Source organism: Mobula birostris, chromosome 13 (genome assembly GCF_030028105.1).
Source record: "Mobula birostris isolate sMobBir1 chromosome 13, sMobBir1.hap1, whole genome shotgun sequence".
NCBI classification, from domain to species: Eukaryota; Metazoa; Chordata; class Chondrichthyes; order Myliobatiformes; family Myliobatidae; genus Mobula; species Mobula birostris.
In genome coordinates, this window is record NC_092382.1 from 67,878,466 (window position 1) to 67,905,549 (window position 27,084).

Genomic DNA, 27,084 nt, shown 5'->3' on the forward strand with positions numbered 1-27,084 from the left:
CTGGGTGCGGGTCAATGGGACTAGCACAGACAACCCCAATACACGGACCGCGGGCCAGGTCCAGACCGCGAGAACCAAATGTCTGGACTGCGCCGACCCATGGGCACTTACATGAACGCACCTGTCATAACATGTAAATAAAGCGCGCGCTGCTTAATTTATTTTAACCTCATCCCACTCTGTACACTTGACCTACGCCCCCGCAGAGCGCGCGACCTACTGCGTGCTCTCTACAGTCCTCCACTAGACAGCAGCATGCACCAGCTACCCACCTGTCATCTAAAAGTGAAACTGTCATTAAGTGATTTGTTACCAGCAGTAAGACATGGGCCCTAAACCAAGAACAACATGGCCTGATCAAAAAAGCGCAAAGTCGACGAGGAAAACCGTCAGTTCAAATCTGACTGGACTGATCAGTTTTGTTTTATTTTACCGGACCATATCAATGCTAAACCGACATGCTTAATATGCATGCAGTCCGTAGCTGTCTGCAAATCGGAAAATCTAAAGCGGCACTTCAACACTATGCACGCTGCCAGTTTCAATGCCAACTACCCTGCAGAACCAGATCAACGCAAATATGATAACATCATAAAGCACTCCGTTTCTACTATCTATAAAGAGATTCAAAGAGATTCAAAAAACTTTATTGTCATTCTAACCATAAATCAGCTCTGCAGGGCAGAATGCGACAGCGTTTCTCAGGGGCAGTGCAATCATAACATAACAAAAGCAACACTAAATAATAAACATTACAATAAATAGTAAAACACAACAGCCACATGTCAGTTAAAATCAGTTATAAGTGTCCAGTGCAAGTTAAAAGTGTCCAAAGCAGAGTCAGGTAGAGCAGCTATTTAGCAGTCTGACTGCCTGTGGGAGGAAGCTGTTTAGTAGCCTTGTGGTTTTAGTTTGATGCTACTGTAACGTTTGCCTGATGGCAGAAGAACAAACAGTTCATGGAGACAGTGTGAGGCGTCTTTAATGATGTACCGTGTTTTCTGGAAGCATCGAATCAGAAAGAGGTCTTGCACAGAAGGTAGGGAGACCCCAATAACCTTCACTGCTCCCCCTAACCACCCTCTACAAGGCTTTTTTGTCGACAGCACTGCAGCTGGAGTACCAGGTTGTGATGCTAAAGGTCAGCACACTCTCAACCACGCCTCTGTAGAATGTAGTTAAGGTGTTAGTGGGGAGTGATGCTTGTTTAAGCTTCCTCAGAAGGTGCAATCTCTGCTGGGCCCCGTTTCACAATCCCAGTGGTGTTCCTGGACCAGGTGAGATTGTCCGAGATCTGCACCCCAAGGAACTTGATGTTTTCCACTCTCTCCACTGTGGAGCCGCTGATGCTGAGGGGTGTGTGCTCAGACTGAGACCGTCTGAAATCGACAATCATCTCCTTGGTTTTGGTGGCATTAAGCAGCAATTTGTTATCCCTGCACCAGCTCTCTAGGTGTTTGACCTCCTCCCTGTACATAGTTTCATCATTTTTGCTGATGAGCCCCACGACTGTGGTATCATCTGCAAATTTAATGATCAGGTTCTCCTTGAATCTGGCTGCACAGTCATGTGTTAGCAGTGTAAACAGCAATGGGCTAAGCACAGAGCCTTGTGGGGATCCAGAGCTCAGTGTGTTGGAGTCAGAGATGTTCCTGCCAACACGGACTGACTGTGGTCTCTCTGTCAAGAAATCCAGAATCCAGCGACACATGGCAGTGCTAAGGCCAAGCAGCGACAGTTTCTCCACTAGTCTCTGCGGGATGATGGTATTGAACACTGAACTGAAATCAATGTACAGGATTCTGGCATAAGTGTCTTTGTTGTCCAAGTGAGAGAGAACTGTGTGCAGTGTGGTGGATATTGCGTCCTCCGTAGTGCGATTTGGACGATAAGCAAACTGTAGAGGATCCAGTAATAAATCAACATCTGTACAAGACAGCACAACAGCTGCATCATTGTATGTGTCATGGAATCTTGCCAAACTTAAGAAGCCATTCACTGATGATCCCAGATGAGTTCTCAATATGACAGCTGACAGTTGTGATAGCTACAGTCATTATTAAATGGCTGGTTTTGGACTTATTTTGTTTAAAGAGTGCATTTTTTGGTGTGACCCACAACACAGGCTTTGAGAATCCCAGGCCTACTACCACTACCATCATTACTACTACTACTACTAATAATAATGGTAATAGCACCAACAACAACATCTGCCCATAAAACAACTTACTGGCACAGTGAAAAAAAAAACCCTGGACGTTTTGGCCCTCGGCTTGGCATGCTTGACATAATTTGGCCCTTGTGGAAAACTAATTGGGGAACCCTGGACTAGCGGAATAAAGTTTTGGCAGACTAGAAGGGCTGAATGGCCTGTGTTCTGTGCTGTAGTGTTCTATGGCTCTATCTATGCCAGAGCCTGTGCATAGATAGTTCCACAGTGTTTCTATTACCCGAGTGAAGAAATTTCTTCTCATTTTGTTGCTGTTCAGTGACTGATAAGGAACTAGACTGCCTAGTGAAGTATTCTGCAGACATGCTCCAATGCGGGACTCCAAAATATAGAAACATTTTAATGAGGCCTCTTCCGGCTTCTAAACATTCAGCCCACTTAGTCTCTCACAATATGCCAATGAGACTTCCAGTAATTACATTCCAAATCCTTCATTACATCATTTCCCTATCTGCTGGGTATCGCCCTTTTGAGACAATAATATCAGAATTTACTCCACACTTGAAATGTGATCTAATCAAAAGCTCTGTATGATTGTATCCTGATTGCCTGTGACGTGTGCACTGGAACGCAGGTTCATTCTGACAGGATTGTCACCTGGCCTTTTGCCATTTCAATAAGCATTCACCAGTTCTCTTGCTCATTTTTCTTCCTGTTAGTCAAGATTTTGCTTACTTGGATTATTTCCCAATGCCTGGTAGTATTGTAGCAACTCACGACGAAAAATTAACCAACCAACACGTTTTGGGAAGAGATGGTTTACCTGCTGTAAACCATTATGGTGAATGTGAAAAGATCACACTGATAGTGAAACAGTACCCTACCGACGCGTTTCGGGAAGAGAATAGAAACAAGTTTCAAACCCACGTGGCGACTTGGAGAACTTGAAGAAAACACAGCAAATGCCTCACCTTCACAGGTCTGTGCTGTTGTTTTACCATATTGTTAGTGGTCTTGTTCCCAAACATTTAAATTGGAACGACTTTAGATTTGCTACTCTCAGACATCAGGAAGAACCCTGCTCAGGAGGAGATCACTGAGTCTTCAATGATGTCAATACAATCCATGTTAATCCAAATCCCTTGATGACCACATCACTGTTCTCCCCAACGCCACCAGATTCTTCGGTATTTCAAGCCTTCCACTTTGGACTTATTTAATGACTCTAACTCTACAGCAGTATGTGGTACAGAATTCCCAACACCCTTATTCAAGGCCAATCATTAATCTGCTCTACCTTCCCACTTCAGATATTCATCAATTTCAGCTGGTATTTTATAATATCGTGCCGTGTTTTGTCCATTACACCAGCAAGAATTCACTGCTCTTTTCATTTATGTCATGGGTAACTACTTGGATTGCAATCACTGCTTCCGAATGTCCTGCACCTAACTGGACCCATGAAGGCAACATGGCCTCCTGAAGCAGTGTATATCAACAAAGAAACACATGTCCTCCCTCTTGTTAATGAATTTAACAATCGGACCCAAATCCTACTGTCCCCTTCACCCTTGTATAATTTGTTTGGGCTCGGCCCTGAGGAACCGCAAGGTGGAGCCATTAGTGCCCAATAGTGGTTGGTGAATATCGTTTGGTTGGCCAGAAAGTCTCAGAATTGTCTTACATTGTCGATCCAATCCTGCTCTTCTGTCTGGACATTGCTAAATTATACGCTACATTTCGCATTCCTTGGCTGTGGTTTGTCGCCTCAATCCCTCAATAGCCAATAGACAATAGGTGCAGGAGTAGGCCATTCGGCCCTTCGAGCCAGCACCGCCATTCACTGTGATCATGGCGGATCATCCACTATCAATATCCAGTTCCTGCCTTATCCCCATAACCTTTGATTCCGCTATCTTTAAGAGCTCTATCCATCTCTTTCTTGAAAGCATCCAGAGACTTGGCCTCCACAGCCTTCTGGGGCAGAGCATTCCAATTATCCACCACTCTCTGGGTGAAAAAGGTTCTCCTCAAACTCCGTTCTAAATGGCCTACCCCTTATTCCTAAACTGTGGCCTCTGGTTCTGGACTCACCCATCAGCGGGAACATGCTTCCTGCCTCCAGCGTGTCCAATCCCTTAATAATCTTATATGTTTCAATAAGATCCCCTCTCAGCCTTCTAAATTCCAGAGTATACAAGACCAGTCGCTCCAATCTTTCAACATATGACAGTCCCGCCATCCCAGGAATTAACCTTGTGAGCCTACGCTGCACTCCCTCAATAGCAAAAATGTCCTTCCTCAAATTTGGAGACCAAATCTGCACACAGTACTCCAGGTGTGCTCTCACCAGTGCCCTGTACAGCTGCAGAAGGACCTCTTTGCTCTCTCTATATATATATACACTCAATTTCCCTTGTTATGAAGGCCAGCATGCCATTAGCTTTCTTCACTGCCTGTTGTACATGTATGCTTGCTTTCAGTGACTGATGTACAACAACACCTAGATCTCATTGTACTTCCCCTTTTCCTAACTTGATTCCATTTAGATAATAATCTGCCTTCCTGTTCTTACCAAAGTGGATAACCTCACATTTATCCACATTAAACTGCATCTGCCGTGCATCTGCCCACTCACCCAGCCTGTCCAATTCACTCTGCATTCTCATAAGATCCTCCTCACATTTCACACTGCCACCCAGCTTTGTGTCATTGGCAAATTTGCTAATGTTACTTTTAATTCCCTCATCTAAATCATTAATATATATTACAAACAGCTGCGGTCCCAGCTCTGAACCCTGCGGTACCCCAGTGGTCACTGCCTGCCATTTCGAAAGGGACCCGTTAATCGCTACTCTTCGTTTTCTGTCAGCCAGCCAATTTTCAATCCACGTCAGTACTCTGCCTCCAATACCATGTGCCCTAATTTTGCCCACTAATCTCCTATGTGGGACTTTATCAAAGGCTTTCTGACAGTCCAGATACACTACATCCACTGGCTCTGCCTTGTCCATTTTCATAGTTACATCCTCAAAAAAATCCAGAAGATTAGTCAAGCACAATTTCCCCTTTGTAAATCCATGCTAACTTGGACTGATCCCGTTACTGCTATCCAGATGTGTTGTAATTTCATCTTTTGTAATTGACTCCAGCATCTTTTCCACCACCGACGTCAGGCTAACCGGTCTATAATTCCCTGTTTTCTCTCTTCCTCCATTCTTGAAAAGAGGGACAACATTAGCCACCCTCCAATCCACAGGAATTGATCCTGAATCTATAGAACATTGGAAAATGATTACCAATGCGTCTATGATTTCTAAAGCCACCTCCTTAAGTACCCTGGGACACAGGCCATCAGGTCCCGGGGACCCAACAGCCTATCCAACACCATTTCCTGCCCAAAATAAATTTCCTTCAATTCATCCATTACCCTAGGTCCTTTGGCCACTATTACATCTGGGAGATTGTGGCATTCAGACCTGACCTGCAAAGGGTTGTTACCCTTTCAACTTTGTACCCTGGTGCTAGCTCTCTTACAGTTCATGATGCTTCCTGCATTTGCTGTTGTCCAGTGAATGGATGGGTCTGGGATTCTCCATGGGAGCTGTTCGGCTGTACCTCTGCTTAACAACCTACTAGGCTTACTGGACTAACTTGAATATTGAAAAGCCATGTATAAACAATTGTCAATACTTGGCAATTTTCCTCAAATCGTGCATTTCTCATAAAAGAATCAGCGGAGGATGAGTGCTCTGGGAATGGAAGAAATAAATGAAATAAACAGATAAAAACTAATTCACTGGTCTGTAGAAAAAGCAGATTTATTCCATCCTCATGTTTTAGGATCTATAATAGTGAAAAAGAGAGTGAATTGTGTTTGAAGTTTCAAACACAACTTGTGACTTGTGAGATTCTCACAGCTATGGAAAAATAGCACCATAGTATTTAATTTGGAGCTGCTTCATGTGCAAATATGCACAATGGTGCTTGTCATTTCCATCTACAGTCTTACATGCAAGGTTTCAAAAGTAAATTGTGGACATTCACTGAGAATATAGCATGTTGCTCATGCTAATGAATTGGCAATGTGATACAATAACTGAAATCCGCACACAGCACATAGTTTCACCAATGAATGAGCAAGGAAAGAAGAGCCCCAGACATGAGACTAATCTCTTGACACCATTTGTAAGAGTTTTTCAGCTGCTTACAAATCACAAATCAGTCATTTCAAGTGTGTGACGTTTCACTTTCTTGGGGATAGTTATCCTGCAAGTCCATTGTTACTGTGAACTGGTAGGAAAGTGGAGCTGAGGCTAAGACAGATAGATCGATACTTTTCGATCCCAAAGGAAATTGCAGTGTCACTGTAGCATTACAAATGCACAAATATATAAATACTAGAAAAGTAAGAAAGAACGAAAAATAAGTTAACTCAAACAACCTAACTGAAGGGGATATTCACTTCCCAAGTTATAGACTGACTCATTAGAGAACTTAATGGCCAAGGGGTAGAATGACTTCATAACAAGCTCCTTGGAGCAGTGCATGCCTTAGTCTATCTCTGAAAGTGCTCCTCTGTTTAGCCAAGGTGGCATGCAGGGGGTGAGAAACATTGTCCAAGATTGCCCGGATTTTCCATGGCATCCTTTTTTCTAACTCAGCCTCCAGTGTGTCCACTTTGACTCATATAACAGAGCCAGACTTTCTAATCAGTTCATTGAGCCTGTTGGCATCACCGGTTTGATGCCATTGCCTCAGCACATCACCGCATAGAAAATTGACTGGCAACAACAAACTGGTAGAACGTGTGAAGGACAGACCTGCATACTCCAAAGGACCTCCGTCTCCTTAGGAAGTAGAGGTGTCTCTGGCCCTCCTCGTACAAAGCCTCTGTGTTGGTGCTCCACTCAAGCCTGTCATCCAGGTGCACCCCAGGTAGTGGTAGATCCTCACCACATCCATACTCTCACCAGCAATAGTAACAGGAAGCACTGCTGGCTTAGTTTTCCTAAAGTCCACCACCATCTCCTTTGTCTTACTCATGTTAAGCTGCTGATGATTCAGCTTGAAACATTTGACAAGGTCCTCCACCAGGGCCCTGTACTCATCCTCCCATCCTCTCTTTATACACCCATTGCTGAGACATCACAGAATTTCTGCAGATGAAATGACTCAGTGTTGTATGTAAAGTCTGAGCTAGGTACAGGGTAAACAGGAAGGGGTTCAATGTAGTCCTCTGTGGGGCCACCGTGCTGTTCATAGCCATGTCTAACACAAAGCTCTTAAGCTGCACAAACTGTGGTCTGCCAGTCAGGTAGACCCACATTCTCCAATGGAGCATGGAATGGTCAAATGGCCACATCATTGTGCTTACGTGTATCATGCTCACAGTATGAGGATTATGATGGAACAGTAACTATGGGTCTTGCCATGGCTGCTCTTGACCACAGTGCAGGTAACAATAAATTACATTGTAATGTATCCTCCCTATATTGGCGATAATGAAATTAAAAGTAATTAAATAATATGCTGGCGGCTGTTCTTTCAGGAAGGGAACCTCCTCTCCAAATACCCATCAGAAAACCCCTGCATTGGAGATGATTTATACCATCCTCCTAGAAATGACTTAGTGATACACTTAATACAGGGGTATATAGAAAGGAGAAATGAGGCCGATCTTGCATGCAGTGCCACATCGCACAAACATATAAATGAAACAAATTTCCAGCTGCCGCCACTCTCCTGGGCCCCGGTCTCAGTGATGCCAGAAACTGAGATCAGTGCAGAAGGGTGAACCAACCTCCTGCCACTGGAAACACTGGCGAGTGCAGATGGTCTGGGCTGCCCTGTCCTTAAAAATCCATAGCTCTGGCTCGACGTTCAGAACTGCAAAGGAGGGGGGACAATTTCATAAATATCTCCAAAAGCAGTGGGTGTGGGAGTAATATAGTAATAAGCAATTTTGTTAATTATAATCATGGAAGAACACTGCTAATTCCTTTAAGAATGAATCTGTCACATATCCATTGTCTATTTGATAATTTAGTAATTTCCGACCGTTATTGTTCAATTACTGTTCAGTGCCTTGATAGTGTGAGCGGACAGTGATGGAGAGGAACATGATGGATGACTTCTCTCAGTATATTCCCTCGTGTGTACCCTCCTGATTCTGATCCCAGCAAGTCAGTGTTATGGTTGCAGAGGTAAATTAACACACACCAAGTAAATTTCAGCTCCATTTGGAAAGCATTAACCTAGCTCACATCTACCTCCTGGGCTCAGTGGTTGCTCGGAAACAACCTGTTCCATGCAACTTGGACTTTGGAGTAAATTTGTCCGTTTACTCACTTTTCTTATGTCAACGTCTGGTAACACTGACTATGCTTCTTTCGGCCCTTCTATCTGTGCTTCAGAGGAAGCATAGCAAGCTCAGGCTCGATATGATATTATGCTTGAGTCGGATTATACTTTCCGCACCACAACTCGCTTATTACCCACAGCAAGCTCCAGCTGATAGGGGCAAGGGTTACTGTAACATCACTGGCCTCCAGACACCAGTAGTATGCGCATTGTTTGCTAAGTATTCAATTCTTTTTCTCCTGTTATTTCCCACAGATACTGATCGTACATGTTCAAACTCTACCTGGGCTGAAATTGGCAACAAGGATGTGACGAAGCAAATCTGCTCCTGATTATTGCGTTCAAGGACTGTTGTTCAGCAGGCCCATGAACTTGCTCTTCTGAGACAAGCTTCAAGGTAACAACTACAGTTCTATAACGAGCTAAATCTGTCCCTGAGCTAAAAAGAGTAATGCTCACATTTCAGTTTCTGCATCTCAGCGATATTTCTTTCCTCGAAGATGCATTTGATTCCGTTATTATTTTACCAATCTCTCAACTAGTTGAAGATGTTTAGTTTTTATATGAGCTCTGTAAGTAGTTGCTGCTCGAGACAAATGAATGTAAATCATCCCACAACACGCTCCCATTGACAAGGCACGCTGATTTTTTTTTCTGCTTCCTTCTTTCCAGACGTTCTCCTAGTGAAATAGTTTGGTCTACAATATTCAGTGTAAGTATCCTGTCTTTGAAAAGGAACCATGCGTTCGAACCTGGATGCAACATATTGATACAGCTAGAGAGAAGGGAAGTTAGCAGCTAAATTTCATTCAGAGCTTGAGATTTGGTTTGCCACCCAAAACACTCAAAAACTTCTACAAATGTAATGTGGACAGCATTCTGACAGGCTGCATCACTGTCTGCTATTGGGGGAGGGGGGAGAAGGTGGGTCCACTGCACAGGACCAAAATCAGTTGCAGAAACTTGTAAAATTAGTCTGCTCTATCATAGGCACCCGCCTCCGCAGTACCCAATACATCTTCAATGGGCGGTACCCTAGGAAGGCAGCATCCATCATTAAGGAACCCCGTCACCCAGGATCTGTCCCTTTCACATTGTTGTCATCAGGAAGGAGGTACAGAAGTCTGAAGGCACACATTCAGTGATTCAGGAACAGCCTCTTCCCCTCTGCTATCCAATTTCTGAATGGCACTGAGCCATTTACACTACAAATTTCAACTGAACTATTTAATAGACAGACATATACGGACTGGAATTCAGTATTTTTTTTCTCTATATTTTTTGGAATGTACTGTAATGGGCATCATATATAAGTGTTTGGGTAAACAAGGTCTAATTGGGGATACTCAACATGGCTTTGCCCGTGGCAGATTACATCCAACGAATTTTACGGATGCTTTTGAAGCTGTTACCAAGAAGTTTGATGAAGGGAAAGCTGAATGTTGTCTGCATGATCTATGACAAAATACCCCATGGGAGGTTGGTCCAAAAGGGATATGTTATTTGGCATTCAGGATGAAGCAGTCAACTGGATTCAATGTTGGCTTAGTGAGAGAAGCCAGTACATAGTGTCACTTTCTAGTCCAATGCATCGGTGCTGGGTCTGTTGTTGTTTATCGTCTATATGAATGACTGAATAATAACGGGGCAAACAGAATCAAAAACTTGTGGATGACATCAAGATTAGGGGTAGAGTGAACAGTGCAGAAGGCGATCAAAGCTTGTAAGATGATCGAGACCATCTGGGAAAATGGGCTGAAAAATAACAAGTGGAGCTTAACATAGAAAATTTCAAGCTGTTGCACTTTGACAGGAAAGCCAGGCTAAAACATACACAGTGAGTGTTAGGGGACTGACATCACAAATATCACAAGTGACCTGACTTGGTCCAACCAAGCAGAGTTCACTGCCAAGAAGGCCCACCAGCGCCTTTACTTCCTGAGGAAACTAAAGAAATTTGGCCTGTTCCCTAAAACCCTCACTAATTTTTATAGATGCACCGTAGAAAGCATTCTTCTAGGGTGCATCACAACCTGGTATGGAAGTTGCCCTGTCCAAGACCGGAAGAAGCTGCAGAAGATGGTGAACACAGCGCAGTACATCACACAAAGCAATCTTCCATCCTTGTACTCACTTTACACTGCACGCTGTCGGAGCAGTGCTGCCAGGATAATCAAGGACACGACCCACCCAGCCAACACACTTTTCATCCCTCTTCCCTCCGGGAGAAGGCTCAGGAGCTTGAAGACTCGCACGGCCAGATTTGGGAACAGCTTCTTTCCAACTGTGATAAGACTGCTGAACGGATCCTGACCCAGATCTGGGCCATACCCTCCAAATATCCGGACCTGCCTCTCAGTTTTTTGCACTACCTTACTCTCCATTTTTCTATTTTCTATTTATGATTTATAATTTAAATTTTTAATATTTACTATTGATTTGTAATCCAGGGAGCAGGAAGCGCAGAATCAAATATCGCTGTGATGATTGTATGTTCTGGTATCAATTGTTTGGCGACAATAAGGTAGAAAGTATATTACTGGAGAAGGTTATCAAGATTTGTGCCAGAAGAATCAGATTGTTTGTGATGTATCCCAGGTAACTCTGGATGCAGTCAAGCCCCTTCAAGGTGCAACAAACCTGGTTACTGATCATATACAGACTCAACTACGAAGGAAACACATAAGACTGAGATTTGTGCCACATGGTCTACATGATTAATAACCATGATTGGCACAAATTTATTACAACTTGATCCCTATCAGGTACCAAACTGGCTATCAGGAGGGCAGACAGAAGAATGGCTTGAAGACAAGGTACCCTTATGTCACATTACATGTCTTACACTAACCAACAGTGCACTGGGTACAGATGGTGATTGTAAAGGCAGGTTTTATGTTGCTGCAAAGTTCCACATTCCTCAATGGGAAAAATGTAACCTGCCCTTTGAAAGGGATTCACATTGTCGTCAAGTGTCAGGAAAACACTTGTAGATTCACTACTAATGAGAATTGTTTATCGTCTATTCTGCCCGTGAATAATCAAGTCTTTCTTGCTATATGCATTGGTGGAACAGTCATATTACATATCAACAGCAGGCACGAGTCTTCCAAGGACTGGAAAACAGTGTCCTCTGAAGTAAATTTTACCTCTATCTGTATATAATGTGATCATAGCACACCTGCTGGGTGTCCACGGATAGTCAATAGAATGAGTGGAGGATAATGATCCTAAGATTAACATCCTTGGATCAAGGTGAGGGCGATGTTGGCCAGACGGAACTACAAGAGAAAACCCTGCATCAGACTACTTTTTGATGATTACAACAAATATACACTCAATTCTAATCTAAAAGCTCCAAAAACCTGAGCCCCTGTTCCTCTCTCTGAAACTGGATTGTTAACTTCCACACCAGGAGACCACAGTGTGTGGATCAGAAATAGCTTCTCTTCCTTCCTGACAGTCAACACTGGTGCACCTCAAGGATACGCGCTTAGCCCACAGCTCCACTCTCACTCCACCCATGACTGTGTGGCTAGGCACAGCTCAAAGGACAACCAGAAGTTTGCCAATGACACAACTATTGCTGGTAGAATTCCAGATGGTGATAAGGAGGTGTACAGCTGTGAGGTAGATCAGCTGGGTTCCGGTGACGTCTTCGTCCAGAATGGCAGCTTAAATCAGTAGCTCCTCCAGAAAAACGCATATTTTGCCCCATTAATCCATCAAATATAAGATCATTCAAAAATATCTGAATTGATGGGGGGGGTGTAAGAATGGGGAAAAAGAAAGGAGATTTCAAAAAAGCATCACTGCAGAGCCTATGGAAGAGAGACGTACAACGAGTGGCTCTCCTACGCGGGTGCGTGGCGGCAAAGCTGACGATGGGCCTTCTTCAGGCAAAGTGGTAAATATGATAAAGATTCTGGAAGAGATAAGGGAAGTCCAAAACGACATAAAACAACAACTAAATGATATAAAGTCAGAGCTCGCCAACGTCCATCAGAAAATAGCGGCGGCAGAGACACGAATTGACAAGGTGGAAGATCGCGTGCAAAACGTGGTACAGATACTAAGTAAGATGATAGAAATATTAAATCAACAGGAAAGTAAATTGCTTGACCAGGAGGGAAGATCGCGACGGAAAAATAGTAGGATTTATAATGTTCCCGAAGGAGCAGAGTGGTTGTCAATGATGGAGTTTGCAGAAAAGGTGCTGCTGGAAGCACTGGAGATTTCCCCGACTATGGAGATTGAAATTAAGAGGGCGCATCGTGTGCTCATCCCGAGGCCTTCCAGAGACAGAGAAAGTAAGTCGCGGTCAACAGTACTTAGATTCCTTCGATTCAAGAGCAAGGTGGAGATTCTACGAAAGGCCTGGGGAAAGAAGAGTTTATTTTGGAAAGGGAATTTAATATATTTTGATCAAGATTAGTCCCCAGTGGTCCTACAGAAACAGAAGGAATATTCCAAAGTGAAACAAATATTAAAGCAAGAAAAGATTAAATTCCAAACCATGTACCCTGCTAAACTGAGGGTGTTTTATGAAGAAGGGATACAGCTATATCAGACGGTGGAAGAAGAGACTACAGACATGAACAACAGAGGGTTGCTCGTTAGCGTGGTCAGACCGAGGGAAAGCCTGGCTGAGCAGTTATCCCGATCTGCATGGGAAATAGTAAGAGTATCGAGAAAGCAGGGGACGGGAGGAGGATGAGGGAAGGATATTAGGAAGAGACTGTGAGTTCTCTGAGGGCAGCCCTCACCTCCTCCAGAAGAGCCATAAGGTTTGGCTAACTTTAAAAGTACTGATAAACTAAACGGAAGCAAAAGTAGACGGTGATATACCTATCTCGAGAAATACGTATTATAATGTGGTTTTTATATTACTATTTTTTTTATTCATTCATTCACTCCTTTTTCCCCACCTAAATGAGAATATATACGTGGGAGGAATACACAGGGAAATGGACATAAATTGTTTTACTTACTTTTATAGGTACTGCAGTGGGGGCCCTCAACTCACAGGTAGGAGGGTCTATCCCCCACGGCTAGAAGTTTCTTCTAGCACAACACTGGGTTGTGCTAGAGACCCCAGCCTTGGAATCACACCTTCGTTACCTTTTTTTATTATTCGCATTTCTTGGCTCTTATTTGTTCAGGGAGTAGATCGATTAAGTTATATTCTACAAATTTCAATGATATACTAACAGATAAATACACATGGCTAAGGACAAAGTAAAATTCATTTCTTTTAATGTCAATGCGCTGTTAAATTCAATCAAACGCAGTAAAATTCTATCAAAAATGAAAAAAAAGAGCAAGCCCAGGTAGTATATTCACAGGAAACTCGTTTAAGTGATAATGAGCATGGAAAAGTAAAAGAATGGGCTTCACTAATTTGTTTTTTCTGCTCATATAAATCAGGGCATAGAAGAGGAGTTGCTATTCTCATCTCAAGCAAGCTAAATCTTGAAAAAGCATTCAAAATGGGAGATAAGGAGTGCAGATATATTCTGGTAAGGGGGAATATAGACAGAAATCCAGTTACTTTATTAAACACATATGTGTCTCCAGGAAGTGATATTAGTTTCTTTCAGGAAATTATTAATATTATGGTAACAGAAACAGAAAGTCTCTTGATATGTGGGGGAGATTTAAATTTACAATTACAACCAAAGTTAGACTCTTCCAATAGAAAAACTTATGAAACAAAGTCCTAACATAAGAAAGTTAACACTTTTTTTGAAGATGTTGGTCTAATTGACATATGGAGGGACCTTTTCCCGAACAGAAGGTATTACACTCATTATTCTGCCCCCCATTCAGTATATACAAGAATAGATGATTTCATAACATTTGGAAAAGATAAAGACAAAATAATCACCTGTGGAATTGGGACAATAGATGCAAGTGACCATGCACCCATATATATTTATCTGTTGATTTTGATCTACAACCAAAGAATACAATTTGGAAACTAAATTCAAGTCTGCTCAATGATCCCTATTTTAAGGAACAAATTAAAAAAAGACATTGGTGTTTACTTAGAATTCAATGATAATGGAGAGGTTTCACCTCCCATTCTATGGGATACTCTGAAGGCTGTCTTAAGAGGGAAAATTATAGCAATATCTTCATATAAGAAAAAAATAAGGAATAAAACATTGGAGGAATTACAAAATAAGCTGAAGGAACTAGAAGAAAAACACAAATTGAGTTTGGCACAGGACACACTTGAGGAAATTTAAAAAGTTAGGAATGAAATTAATAGTTTGGCTACACAAGAAATTAGAAAAAAAATAATGTTTCTGAAACAAAGACACTATGAAAGTGAACCTAAATCTATGAAAATACTGGCATGGAAACTGAAAAAAAAGAGAACAGAAAATACAATTCATAGAATTAGGGATCCAAGAACAAAAGTGATAAAAAAATAAGGTAAGTGAAATTAAAGAAGCTTTTGAAATGTTTTACAAAACTCTATATTCCAAAGTTCCAGGGGGAAGCATAACCCAAATTGACAACTTCTTGAGTTCTTTAGAGTTACCCACTTTAAGCAAAGAACAAAATAGAATGATGACTACTGACATAACTGAAGCTGAACTAAAAACTGCAATTAGTAGGGTTAAACTAAGCAAGTCACCAGGATCAGATGGATATACGGCAGAGTGGTATAAAGAATTTAGAGATGTGTTAATTCCTGTTTTACTCCCCACACTGAACTGGGCTCTAAGAAAGGTGCAAATGCCACCCAGCAGGAAGGAGGAGGTAATCTCAGCTGTACCGAAAGAAGGCAAGGATAAAATGGAATGTGAGTCATTTAGACCAATATCTGTTCTTAATGTGGATTATAGAATATTTACCTCCATCACGGCCAAACGATTAGAATAGTTTCTACGCACACTGATACATAATGATCAGACGGGTTTCATACAACAACGCCAATCACAAGACAATATACAAAGGACACTTCACAACATTATGGATCATATGAAAAATGAAATTTAAGCAATTGTGATAAGTGTGTATGCTGAAAAGACATTTGATTCAGTTAATTGGAATTTTCTTTACAGAGATTTACATAGATTTGGTCTACATGACACAATTATTAAAACTATACAGGCACGATATGACAATCCTACTGCTAGGATTAAAATCAATGGATATTTACCTAATAGTTTTACGTTAGAAAGGGGCACGAGACAGGGTTGTGCATGGTCACAGCTACTCTTCGCATTATATCTAGAACCATTAGCTCAACACATTAGACAAAATGAAGATATTAGGGGAATTACTATTAAAGGGACAGAGCGTATATCGGCCTGTTACACGGATGACATTTTGATCTATCTACGTCAACCAACATACTCTTCACCTAAATTGATGCATTCCTATGAACAATATGGCCAATTATCAGGATACGAGAGCAACGTACATAAAATCCAACTACTTTCATATAACTATAGCCCACCAAGAGAAATTGAAAGTAGATATCCTTAGGCATGGCAAACAGAGTCCATCAAATATTTGGGTATCGTTATGCCAAAAGATTTGGCAAAGTTATCAGAATGCAATTATCAGCCTATATATATAAAAAATTAAGGAAGATATAACAAGATGGAACCTAATTCCTTTCCTTAGTCTCAGTTCAAGGATTGAATCTATTAAAATGAATATACTGCCCAGATGACTATATCTCTTTCAGACCCTACCAATAGAAATTAACCAAAATCAAATCAATGAATGGAACAAGATGCTATCAAGATATATATGGCAAGGTAAAAGGCCTAGAGTTTGTCGCAGAACTTTGCAATTAGCCAAAGAAAAGGGGGGATGGGGCCTACCTTCTCTTAGACGTTATTATTTTGCAGCACAGTTGAGAGCTGTGATATGCTGGTGCAACCCATCATATAACGCTCAATGGAAAAACATTGAGGATAGAATACTTTCCATCCCCACACAGGCAATTTTGGCTGATAACAACCTACAAAGTTACATAAATATTATTGATAACCCATGGGTGAAATGGACTCTTAAAATATGGAAAACTATTATAAAAGAATATAAACTAGAGAGAGAAACATGGCAATTCTTAAATGGTGTGCATATGACTCAGATTTTACGTGAAATAAACTGGATGCTAGATTTAAGGACTAGACAGCTAAAGAAATAACAGCTATTTGCAATATAATGAAAGAAGGAACACTGTTCAGTTTTGAAATGGTCAAACAGAAACACTTATTAGAAAAACAAGACTTTTATCGGTATTTACAGATGCGACAGTATTTTAATAGGACGGTTAAAAATGTAACCAAGGCAAGTACATGTCTGATAGAGCTATTTAGAAAAGCACACAATTCAGACAATGGTAGTAGAATCATTTCAAGCATGTCTAAGGGTTTGTCAAATCTTAAAACACATTCGACTTCATACATTAAAACAAAATGGGAGAAAGAAGGAGGGATAATAATATCTGAGGAAGAATGGACACTAAAATGGAGGTATCAATGGAAGTGTACCAATACTGGCTGGTTACTTGATTTTATTTACTGTTTATTTATTTTATTTGTTGTTTTAGAGCATTGAGTACGAGAGTCGCAAACTCATTTTCGCTGTATTGGTGCATGACAAATTGTACTATGAAATGACAATAAAGATATTTCATTTCATTTCACAGAAACGGAGGGAGTTTGGGTGGAAAAAACTTGATAAGATATTTTATTACACCCTCTCAGAAATCCCATTATGATAGTAACCTCCCTGTTTGCTGGAGAAATTGTGGAAATCAAAATGCAAACCAATATCATATTTTCTGGGAATGTCCCGTTATCAAATACTATTGGAGTGGGATGCATAATGCCCTACAAGACATCTTTAAATGTGAAATAACCTTAGAGAGTAAGGCCATATATTTTGGGTATATACCTCAAGAATGGTTGAAATGAGATAAATATTTAATGAATGTACTGCTGGTGGCTGGTAAAAAGACCCTTACCAGGAAGTGGTTGTCACAGGAGATCCCAGCTTTAGATGTATGGATGGAAATTACAATGAGCATTTACAAAATAGAGAAGATAACAGCATCTGTTAATCATAAATTGGAACAATTTGATTCATACGGAGAAAAATGGTTTAACTACATAACACCTCATAGGCCTGATTTTATTCTCGCAAGTTAATGAATATGTTGTTAAAAAAAAGATCACTCCCTACTCTGTACATAATTTTCTTATTTTGATTGTTCTTTCTTTCCTCTCCTGTCTATAAGTGTATACCTCATAAATATTATGTGGAGATTTGTAACAAATATGATTATTTGATATATATATACAGTATCTGAAATAGATTTTATGGAAATGTTTCTTTGATGGTGAACTTCAATAAAAAAATAAATTACAAAAAAAGAGAGAGATCAGCTGATTGAACGGTACCAAAACAACAACCTTGCACTCAAATCGGTAAGACCAAGGAATTGATTGTGGATTTCAGGAAGGGGAGGTAGAGGGAAGAGCAGTGGAAGAGTGAGCGAGCAGCTTCAAGTTTCAGTTTGTCAACATCTTTGAAGATCTACGCTGGGCCTAACATATGGATACAATTACAAATAGCATGACAGCCGCTATATTTCATCAGGAGGTTTATGCGATCCTGGACGTTACCAGACTCTAGAAAATGTTAACGGATGTAACACAAAACAACAAGTTTCACAACATATGCCAGTGCTATTCAGTGCTGATTCAGTGCTCGGGACCGTTTTATGGGAGGGTCTAAGACCAGGGGTCACAGCCTCAGAATGGAGGGACGTCCTTTCAGTGCGGAGATGAGGATGAATGTCGTTACCCAGAGACGATGAATCTGTGGAATGCTTTGCCACAGGCAGCTGTGGAGGCCAAGGCTTAATGTGTATTTAAGGCAGAGTTTGATAGATTCTTGATTAGTCTGGGCATGAAGGGATACAGGGAGAAGGAAAATTAGATCAGCCACGATGTAATGGCGGAGCAGACTCAATGGGCCAAATAGCCTAATTCTGGTCCTCTGTCTTCTGGGGTAGATCTGCGGTGGCTTGTTTGCAGGATGTTCAGGGACGGATAAGTCGTGTAGGGCCCTGGTGAACTTTTTAAATTACAATAAGTTTGGGAGGCGGGATGTGGCTCCTGTTATCCTCCCATTACAGTGGGCGGCGGTAACACTATAACGAGGAAGAATCAGGAATCACAGGCTGTACAAAACGTGAGCGTGTGTCAGATCTGTATCTGATTGCCTTGCCTGAACGGGCCGACAAGGCAGGAACTCATACAAGTGGAGCTGCGTCCCGAAAATACAATTTCTCCGTTTTAAAGTGCTCTTTCCGTTCGGTGAATTGAACTGGGGACACCGCCGAATATCAGACCAGCAACACTCCGCGACAGGCGCAAATACTCACCGGTGAGCCGGGAGCCTCTCTCGACGGACGAAAACTTTCCCCAAACTCCGGACCGAGGTAACACCGAATGCGGAAGGACGGAAGGAAACGGCCGCCCACTGGCGGCATGCGCATGCGCAGCATGATATCCGCGACTGTTTGCTTCTCGGCGCAACAGAGCTGCAGAGGGTGCCGTCTCACTGGCTCTTCACTGAACCCTGGAGCACCGACTGTTATTGCTATTAATTAATCATTGCCCGATGTCAGTCATCGAAAAGTCACGAATCATGTAGGGGTCCTTTTATGACAAACAATGAAGGATATCAGCACCGATCCCTGCAGAATTCCACCAGTCAGAGAGGCAAACATCTGCTGCCACTATTTGCCTTCCTCCGCTATGCCAATGTCTACTCCCATTTACTACCCCACCTTGAATGGCAAGAGAATAAAATTTATTGGTGAACATCCTATGTGGTACCTTGTCAACTGCCTTGCTAAAGTCCATGTAGAAAATATCCAGTGCCTTACCTTCATCAACTTTCCTAGTAACATTCCTTGTAAGTTCTTTGAAAAACTCAATAGATTGTCTGGAACACACAAAGTCATGTTGGATATTCCTAATCAGTCCTATTTATTTAAGTACTCCTATAACCCGTCCTTCCAATGTCTTCCCATGTCTGATATCAAGTGCACTGGCCTATAATTTCCTGGTTCAATTTTGGAGCCTTTTTCAAACAGTGGAATGAAATTAGGTATCCTCCAATCCTCTGGTACCTGTCCTGTCTTTGAGCATAATATAAACATATCGGCTGCATCCCTGCAATTTCGCTTCTATCAGGGTCCGAGGGCTGAACTTCTCAGTCACTGGGGATTTATACACTCGAATTTGCCCAATATGCCAAACATCCATGGCCTCACTTCTATAGATTATTTTCCCGAGTGAACACAGAAACAAAAATCCACTTAAGAACTCCTCCATCTTTGTTGGCTCCATGCATATATTACCATTCTGATCATCCAGATGTTCGATTGTGTCCCCTGCAATCCTGTTGCTTTTAAAATATCTGTATAATCCCTCACCTTGTCTGCTAGGACAACCTTAGGCCACCCTATAGCCTGCATGGTTTCTTTCCTCAATGTTATCTTGCATTTCCTCAACTCCAGAAGTACCTCATTTTTTCCTACCTGCCTACACCTGTTATGCACCTATTTTTTTTTCTATACCAGGACCTCAATATCTCTTGAAAAACTGGCATATTTATCTTTTATTTGGACAGGCACATTGAAGTCTACAAATTTTATCTTTCAATGTCTCCCACTTACCAAGTACTCATTTGCCACAATATAGCCAACCGCACTAGTCAGATCCTTTTTGAGGCCATCAGAATAGGTCTTTGCCCAATTTAGAATCTCACCCCACGGAACAGAGCTATTGTTGTCCACACTTCCTTTCAATCTGATGACATTGTGGTCACCAGAATCAAAGAGCTTCCCTACACAGACTTCTGTTATGTGTGTCCTAGCTCAGTCCCTAATGGGAGATTGAGTATCACACTTGAGAGTTTGGGACTTCAATGTACTGATTAACGAAACTTCCCTGAAGACATTTGTCAAATAAATGAGTACATCTACTCAATATACGGTATGAGAGTTCCAGTCCGTGTATGGAAGGTTAAAATCAAATTATAACAAATTATGTTTCTTGCAATATTCACTGACATCTACTAATTTGTTCTTCTAAATCCCACAGACTCTTGAGTGTTCTATAAGATTGACTCATTAACATGTTCAAACAATTTTCATTTCTCCGGTCTACCCATAAAGCCTCACTAGATGAGTTCTGTCATCTGTCCCTCCTGCACACCATGACATTTTCCCTGAGTAGTGAAGCCATCCCTAGCCCGTTAATCCCTCGCACTCTGTCGTGTGTAAAACAATGGAACCCCAGAAAATCTGCAAGCCAGTCTCAATAATGGTGACAATATCATAATTCCATGTGTTGATCCATGATCCAAGCTCATCTGCCTTTCCTTCAATACTTGTTGCATTGAAATATACACAGCTCAGAACATTAATCACAACATGGTTAACCTTCGATTCCTGACTCTGTCTGAGGTCTTAACAACATCTATTTGAGAAACTTGGATAGGTAATGGATGGGAGGGGATGGAGGACAGGTCAATAAGCTCAACGGATTAACAGTTCGACAGGGAGACCAGGACCCGTGCAGAGTGAAACTCCTGGTGTGTGAAAGGGAGAATAGGAATCATTCGCAGTAAAGCAGCCAGTGTGGGATATGGAGACCAGGAATGGTGCACGATAAGATTCAAAGACCGGGAATTGTTTACGGAAAAATCCCCGTGTGGGAGTTGAGACCGGGACCACCGCTCTTCACCCTGCTCTCTTCTCCCTGATTCTCCCTCACCCCTCCCAACTCACCTCACTCATCACCCGTAGACCTCGCCGTCCATTCTCATCATCCCCCCCAGAACTCACCTTCCTACCCCTCCGCACCCACACCTTCACTTTTTCTGCCTCGATCCCGTCTCCTTCATTGCTCTGTCATTGATGTCATTCTCACTCGCCCGTCTTTCCTCGCCGCCCAAATCGGTCACCTTTCCTCCTCACTGTACAGCCCACCACCCTCCCACCTCACCACCCATCTCACTCATCCGTCTCTCCTTGTCAACCTAGTCACACGCTTCCTTATTCCCTGCTCCTCTCACTCACACATTCCTCCTCGACGCCTCCTGTGCACCCTCCTTCGACATCCCACTCACTCACCACTTCCTTGAGACCATTTATTCCAACTTCCCCTCCTACTCTCCCTAACCCTATCTCCTGCTCCCTGTCACTTCCTCACTCTCCCCACTATTTACTCCTTCTGCGCTCTCGCTCATCTCTCTCTGCCTCTTTCCTTCATCCTCTCCCCCATTCCACTCCCCTCTCTGTACGCCTCCCATTACCCTCTCACCATCCATCCATCCCTCTCACTCACTTTTTCTCAGCCTCTCAGTCACTCTCCCCACTCTCCCTTTTTGTTCCTCTCTCTCTGCCCCTCCATTCCCTCTCCATACCGCTCCCCCTCTCCATCCCCTCGCCCCTCTTTATAGACCTCTCTCACCCTGCTTTCCTCTCCCCACCTCACTCCCTCTCTTTGACCCTCTTCCCCTTCTTTCCCTCCATATGTATCACTCTTACTCCCCCTCTCTCTGTTCCTCCCTCCCCCTCACTTGCCTCTCCCCTCATTCCCCATCTCTCACTCCCCCGTCTCCCCCTCTCTCTCCTTCCCCCACACAATTTCAACTTCCCCCCTCCACCTTTCACACACTCACCCTGCCCTTCCCCTCCCCCTGATCACCCCATCACTCTCCTCCTTACTGTGTGAATCATTCAACTTTTCATATTTATCAAAAGCTCCTGTGAAAAGAAAGGGCAGGGGTGAAAAGGCACGAGAACATCAGATGGCCAGGGAGGTGATAAATTTGGTCAGGAAGGAAAAGGAAACCTATATAAAGCTTCAGAGTTAGGATCAAACAAAACACATGAGGAGTATAAAGACACCAGAAAATAACTAAAAAAGGGAATTATGAAAGCCAAGAGGGGTCATGAAAAATTCTTGGCAAGTTGGATTAAGGTGAATCCTAAGGCAGTCAATACATTTATCAAGAGCAGGAGGATAACTAGGGAGGGAAACGTAATGCATTCTCTTCAGTAATCAGCTCGAATCACATTAGGCTGCCACCATCCCCAGCATTCAGAAAACTGCATATTGTATTATATCAAAGAACACCTCACAAATACCTTCTTTGGAAAGGATCTCTAGTTTAGTAGATGACCTGAAGCATTGTTGTGCCTATTTTAAACACAGAAAAAAAGCAACTTTCTCTCACAAAGTGGTGCATGTAAAACAGTTCCACAAAATGGCAGCCTCCATCTCCAAGCACGTTACAGGAGCAAAGACAATTGATCTGTCCGCTTCCACTGTCCCTGACCCATTCGACTTCAACACTTTCTTCCAGACTTTAAATTCACCATCATTAACAAATTAACAATAATGAGTTAAATTGTTCCCAGTTATCACCGTCATTCTGCATTGATATAGAATTACAGTGCAGCAGCGTGACCAAATATGACGCAGATCCAGAGTCAACTGCTGAGATATTTATTAAATTAACATTAAACAGACAGGCTGCAACAGGGACAGGAGTAAACAGTCCTGATGTATCGACCTCATTACATAGCCAAACAGGTTCTCGCTCTGCATAACCTCACCCCTGAGATAATGAATCTGATTACTGGGGTCCCATTCTGCGCCCTATCCGGGGACACTGATGGGATTACTGGTGTCTGAGACCGAGCCCTACTTGGGTCTTTGAATAGCATTACCATGTGCCATTCTGCACACCATCTTGGGACACTCTTGGCATTACTAGAGACCCTTACTGAAACTAATCCTGGGGCACTAATGAGATCATGGGAAAATTTTGTGTTTCCATCGATTTCGGGAGAGAGAGGATGTGGTGGATGCTATCGTCACACAGAGTTACAAGGGATTTCAGCCACCCCAGAACAACAGGAGTTGTATTCTATGAATGTTTCGGAGATGGGGTCATTTTTGCTGCAGTTGGAAGTTTCCACATCCCTTGAAAGGCTAACAGTGATACCAGTGCCCAAGAAGAGCAGTGTGAGTTGCATTAAAGACTATCGTCCACAGCAATTACAACTACTGTGATGAAGTGCTTTGAGAGGTTTGCGATGGCTAGAATTAGCTCTTCTCTCAGCAACGACCTGGGCCTATTCTAATTTGCCTGTATCCACAATAGGTCACAATGCGATCTCTTCGGCTCCTCACGCAGCTTTGGATAACCTTGACAATACGAATTCTTACATCAGACCGCTGTTTCTCGACTAGAGCTCAGCATTTGACGCAATTATTTCTACAGTTCTGAACAAAAATCTCAACCCCATGGGACTTTCTACCTCCCTCTGCAACTCGATCCTCCATTTCCTCACTGGAAAACCACAATCTGTGCGGGTCGGAAATAATGCCTGCACATCGCTGACAATCAATACTGGTGCACCTCAAGGATATGTGCTTCGCCCACTGCACTACTCTTTCTGCATCCATGGCTATGCAGCTAGGCACTGCTCCAATGCCAGTGACAAATTTGCTAATGACTCTGCCATCGTTGGCAGATTTTCAGATGGCGAGAAGGCAAACAGGAGCGAGGTATATCACCTAGGTGATCGGTGCTGCAGCAACAACCTTGCACTCAACATCGGGAAGACCAACACACTAATTGTGCACTTCTGAATGAGTAAGATGAGGGCGCACACACACCAATCATCACTGATCAGTCAGCAGTGGAAAAAGTGAGCAACTTCATGTTCCAGTGTGTCAACATCTCTGAGGATCTATCCAGGGCCCAACACATCGATGCAGTTACAAAGAATGAACGGCAGAGACTATATTTCATTAAGAGTTTGATGAGACTTGAGATGTGACCAAAGACTTGCAGAGTTCTACGGTTGTACCATAAGAATTGTTCTAACTGGCTGCACATCACTTGATATGGTGGGGTGGGGGAAGTGGAGAAGCTACTACACAGGATCGAAATTCTCCCAGGAAAGTTGAGAATTCAGTCAGATCCATCATGGGCAGTAGCCTCCGTAGCATCCAGGACATCGTCATGGAGCGATGCCTCAAAACGGCAGCGTCAATCATTAAGGATCTCTTCACCAAGGAGATGCCCTCTTCTCATTGGTATCACCAGGAAGGTGGTACAGGAGACTGAGGGCACACACTCAACGAATCAGGAATCGCTCCCTTCCCTCTGCCATCCAATTTCTGAATTGACATGGAACCCATGATCCTACTTCACTGAAATTATTTTTGCAATACTTATTTAATTTAACGTTTAGTAACAGATACTTACTGTAATGCAGTTTTTTCCCCCTATTATCATATATTGCATTGTACTGCTGCCGCAATGCCAACAATGTTCACGACCTATGCCTGCAATATGACATCCAGATCTGATGACTCTTCGGGGATTTATTCCAATTGGGTCCATTGGGCGGAAGATCCAGTTCCTGTGTTCTTCTCTGTTCCCCAATAACAAACTGGGCAGATAGACGGACAAAGATGACATTCCCCACCCCTGGGACCCAGTCACAGCCACCGTGGGGCAGTAATGCCACTGCTCAGTTCATTGGAGATGGGAAACCATCTTTCTCATTTCACTTTCCACAGAGCCGGACTCTGGGCCTTGCCGATTTGGGGCTGTGTTCATAGGGATATCCGAGGCTTTTTGAAGCAGACTCACTCCACTACCCTGAGAGGACACTTACAGTGTGGAAGGTGCTACAGCAGCCCTGGGGTTATCAGCTCCTGGGCATTGGGCAACAGCACAACTACGCAATTTCATATTTCATAACTTCACCCCCATTTCAAACCTTTCACGGTTAATTTCTCCCCAGAGCAGTGAAAGTATAATGTGCAAGAACGTTTTTAGTCAGTTACCAGATGGAAACAACGTGACACTTACTGCTCTGGGAGAAAGAACAGTTAATTTACAGAATTAAAAAATATATAGTTTAATATAATTTAGCAAGACATTTGGCAAAGTCCCACGTGGGAGACTTTAGTCAAGAAGGTTCAGGGGTTTGGCATTTTGGCATTCAGGATGAGGTGGTAAATTGGCTTCGACATTGGTTTCACGGGAGAAGCCAGTAAGCGGTGGAAGATGGTTTGACTCCCTGACTGGAGACCAGTGACTCGTGGGGTGCAGCGGTGTTGGGTGCGGGGTTCATTGTTGCTTGTCGTCTCTGTCAACGATCTGGATGATTTACTGCAATGTTTGGTTTTGGCTCAACAGTAGGTTATTTGCCTTGGTCCGTACTCATTAAATTAGATTACAGTAACTCTGTAGTCAGAGCTTTTCTTGTGAACATACCAGGCAGAAATTGGCCACTCAGCCCATCGAGCCTCCTGCCTTACACAATGAAATAATGGCTTTCATTCCACAATGCCGCCTGCCACTTTCTGTAACTGATCACAACTTCCACCCCCCTGCCACACACACACACACACACACACACACACACACACACACACACACACACACACACACACACACACTGTTTGCTGTGTATTGAGGCCTTGAACAAAATCAACATCTTTATGTCTAAAGAATGTTGAGGAAAGCACCTTGAAAGACCAACAATAAACACAGTCACGAAGAGAAAAACGACATGCATTCATCTGAAATGACAAGGTTTAGAAACAGAAGCCGTGTTGGCCAAACAGCTTATCGCATGCTTGCTTTGAAATCATAACCCTTGATTCGAGAAGTTTTTAACCTTGACATAAATTGTGGAAAATCTCTATCGTGCAGACAGGAAACTGCAAGAACACAAATACCACGACCACCAGAAGAGACAAAATAGAGTGAATAACTTCTTGAAATACACAGAAAATGCTGGAGGAACTCGGCAGGCCAGGCAGCATCTAGGAAAGGAGTCCTGCCGAAGGATTTCAGTCCAAAACATCGACTGTTCACTCTTTTCCCAGATGCTGCCTGGCCTCCTGAGTTCCTCCAATATTTTGTGTGTGAGTCTTGGATTTCCAGCATCTGCAACATTTTCTCGTTTGTGAAAATCTTCTTGATCACTGATCCAAAACATAGGCAACGTGTCGACTGGAAATAAACATCAGAAGCTGAATTATTCTCACCTTAATTCATCAAGAATGCTTAGTCTCCATGTGGGTATATTTTCATGTCGTTTTCTTCTAACTTCATACCAGACAATCAGGCGAGGGTCATTTAGTAGTTATGAGTGAGGAGCTGGGATGGCTGTTCTGTTCTGTGAAACTCACAGCACGATTTTCTGTGTGTAAGCTGCTGCCTGTTTGCAGAGCAGATTCCGACTCGCAGACATTCCTCAGAGCAGGGAGCGGCTTCTCTGCTGAAATTTCGCGCTCACCTTCAACCGTGAACAAAGCTAATTTAATACTGTATTTAAATACTTCTGTTACAGGGGGAAAAATCAATAGAAATATAAAGATATAGAAAGGAAAGTTCACCAATGTCTGCAGTCTGAGTGTCTACTTGTTAAAATTGCTATCAGATTTTGAGAGTTTCCA

At 42.6% G+C, this 27,084-nt stretch overlaps 1 protein-coding gene and 1 long non-coding RNA gene across 5 annotated transcripts in view; one reads left to right on the forward strand and one right to left on the reverse strand.

The window, feature by feature from the left end:
* The window catches only part of LOC140206924 (NACHT, LRR and PYD domains-containing protein 3-like), a 54,652-nt gene extending 27,901 nt beyond the window's left edge, over positions 1–26,751 (reverse strand). Inside the window, exon 1 of one of the 4 annotated variants that reach the window (XM_072275219.1) lies at positions 26,674–26,751. The gene's annotated coding sequence lies outside the window, so the exon portion shown is untranslated. Of the gene's footprint in view, positions 1–18,956; positions 19,043–26,673 lie in introns of those variants that run through there. The other 3 variants (XM_072275215.1, XM_072275207.1, XM_072275217.1) reach the window with 3 other exon arrangements.
* Positions 8,682–14,040, forward strand: LOC140206932 (uncharacterized). Its single transcript, XR_011888431.1, has 3 exons — positions 8,682–8,930; positions 9,206–9,245; positions 13,961–14,040. It is a non-coding gene; the product is annotated as an uncharacterized lncRNA (long non-coding RNA).
* Positions 26,752–27,084: the final 333 nt, after the last annotated feature.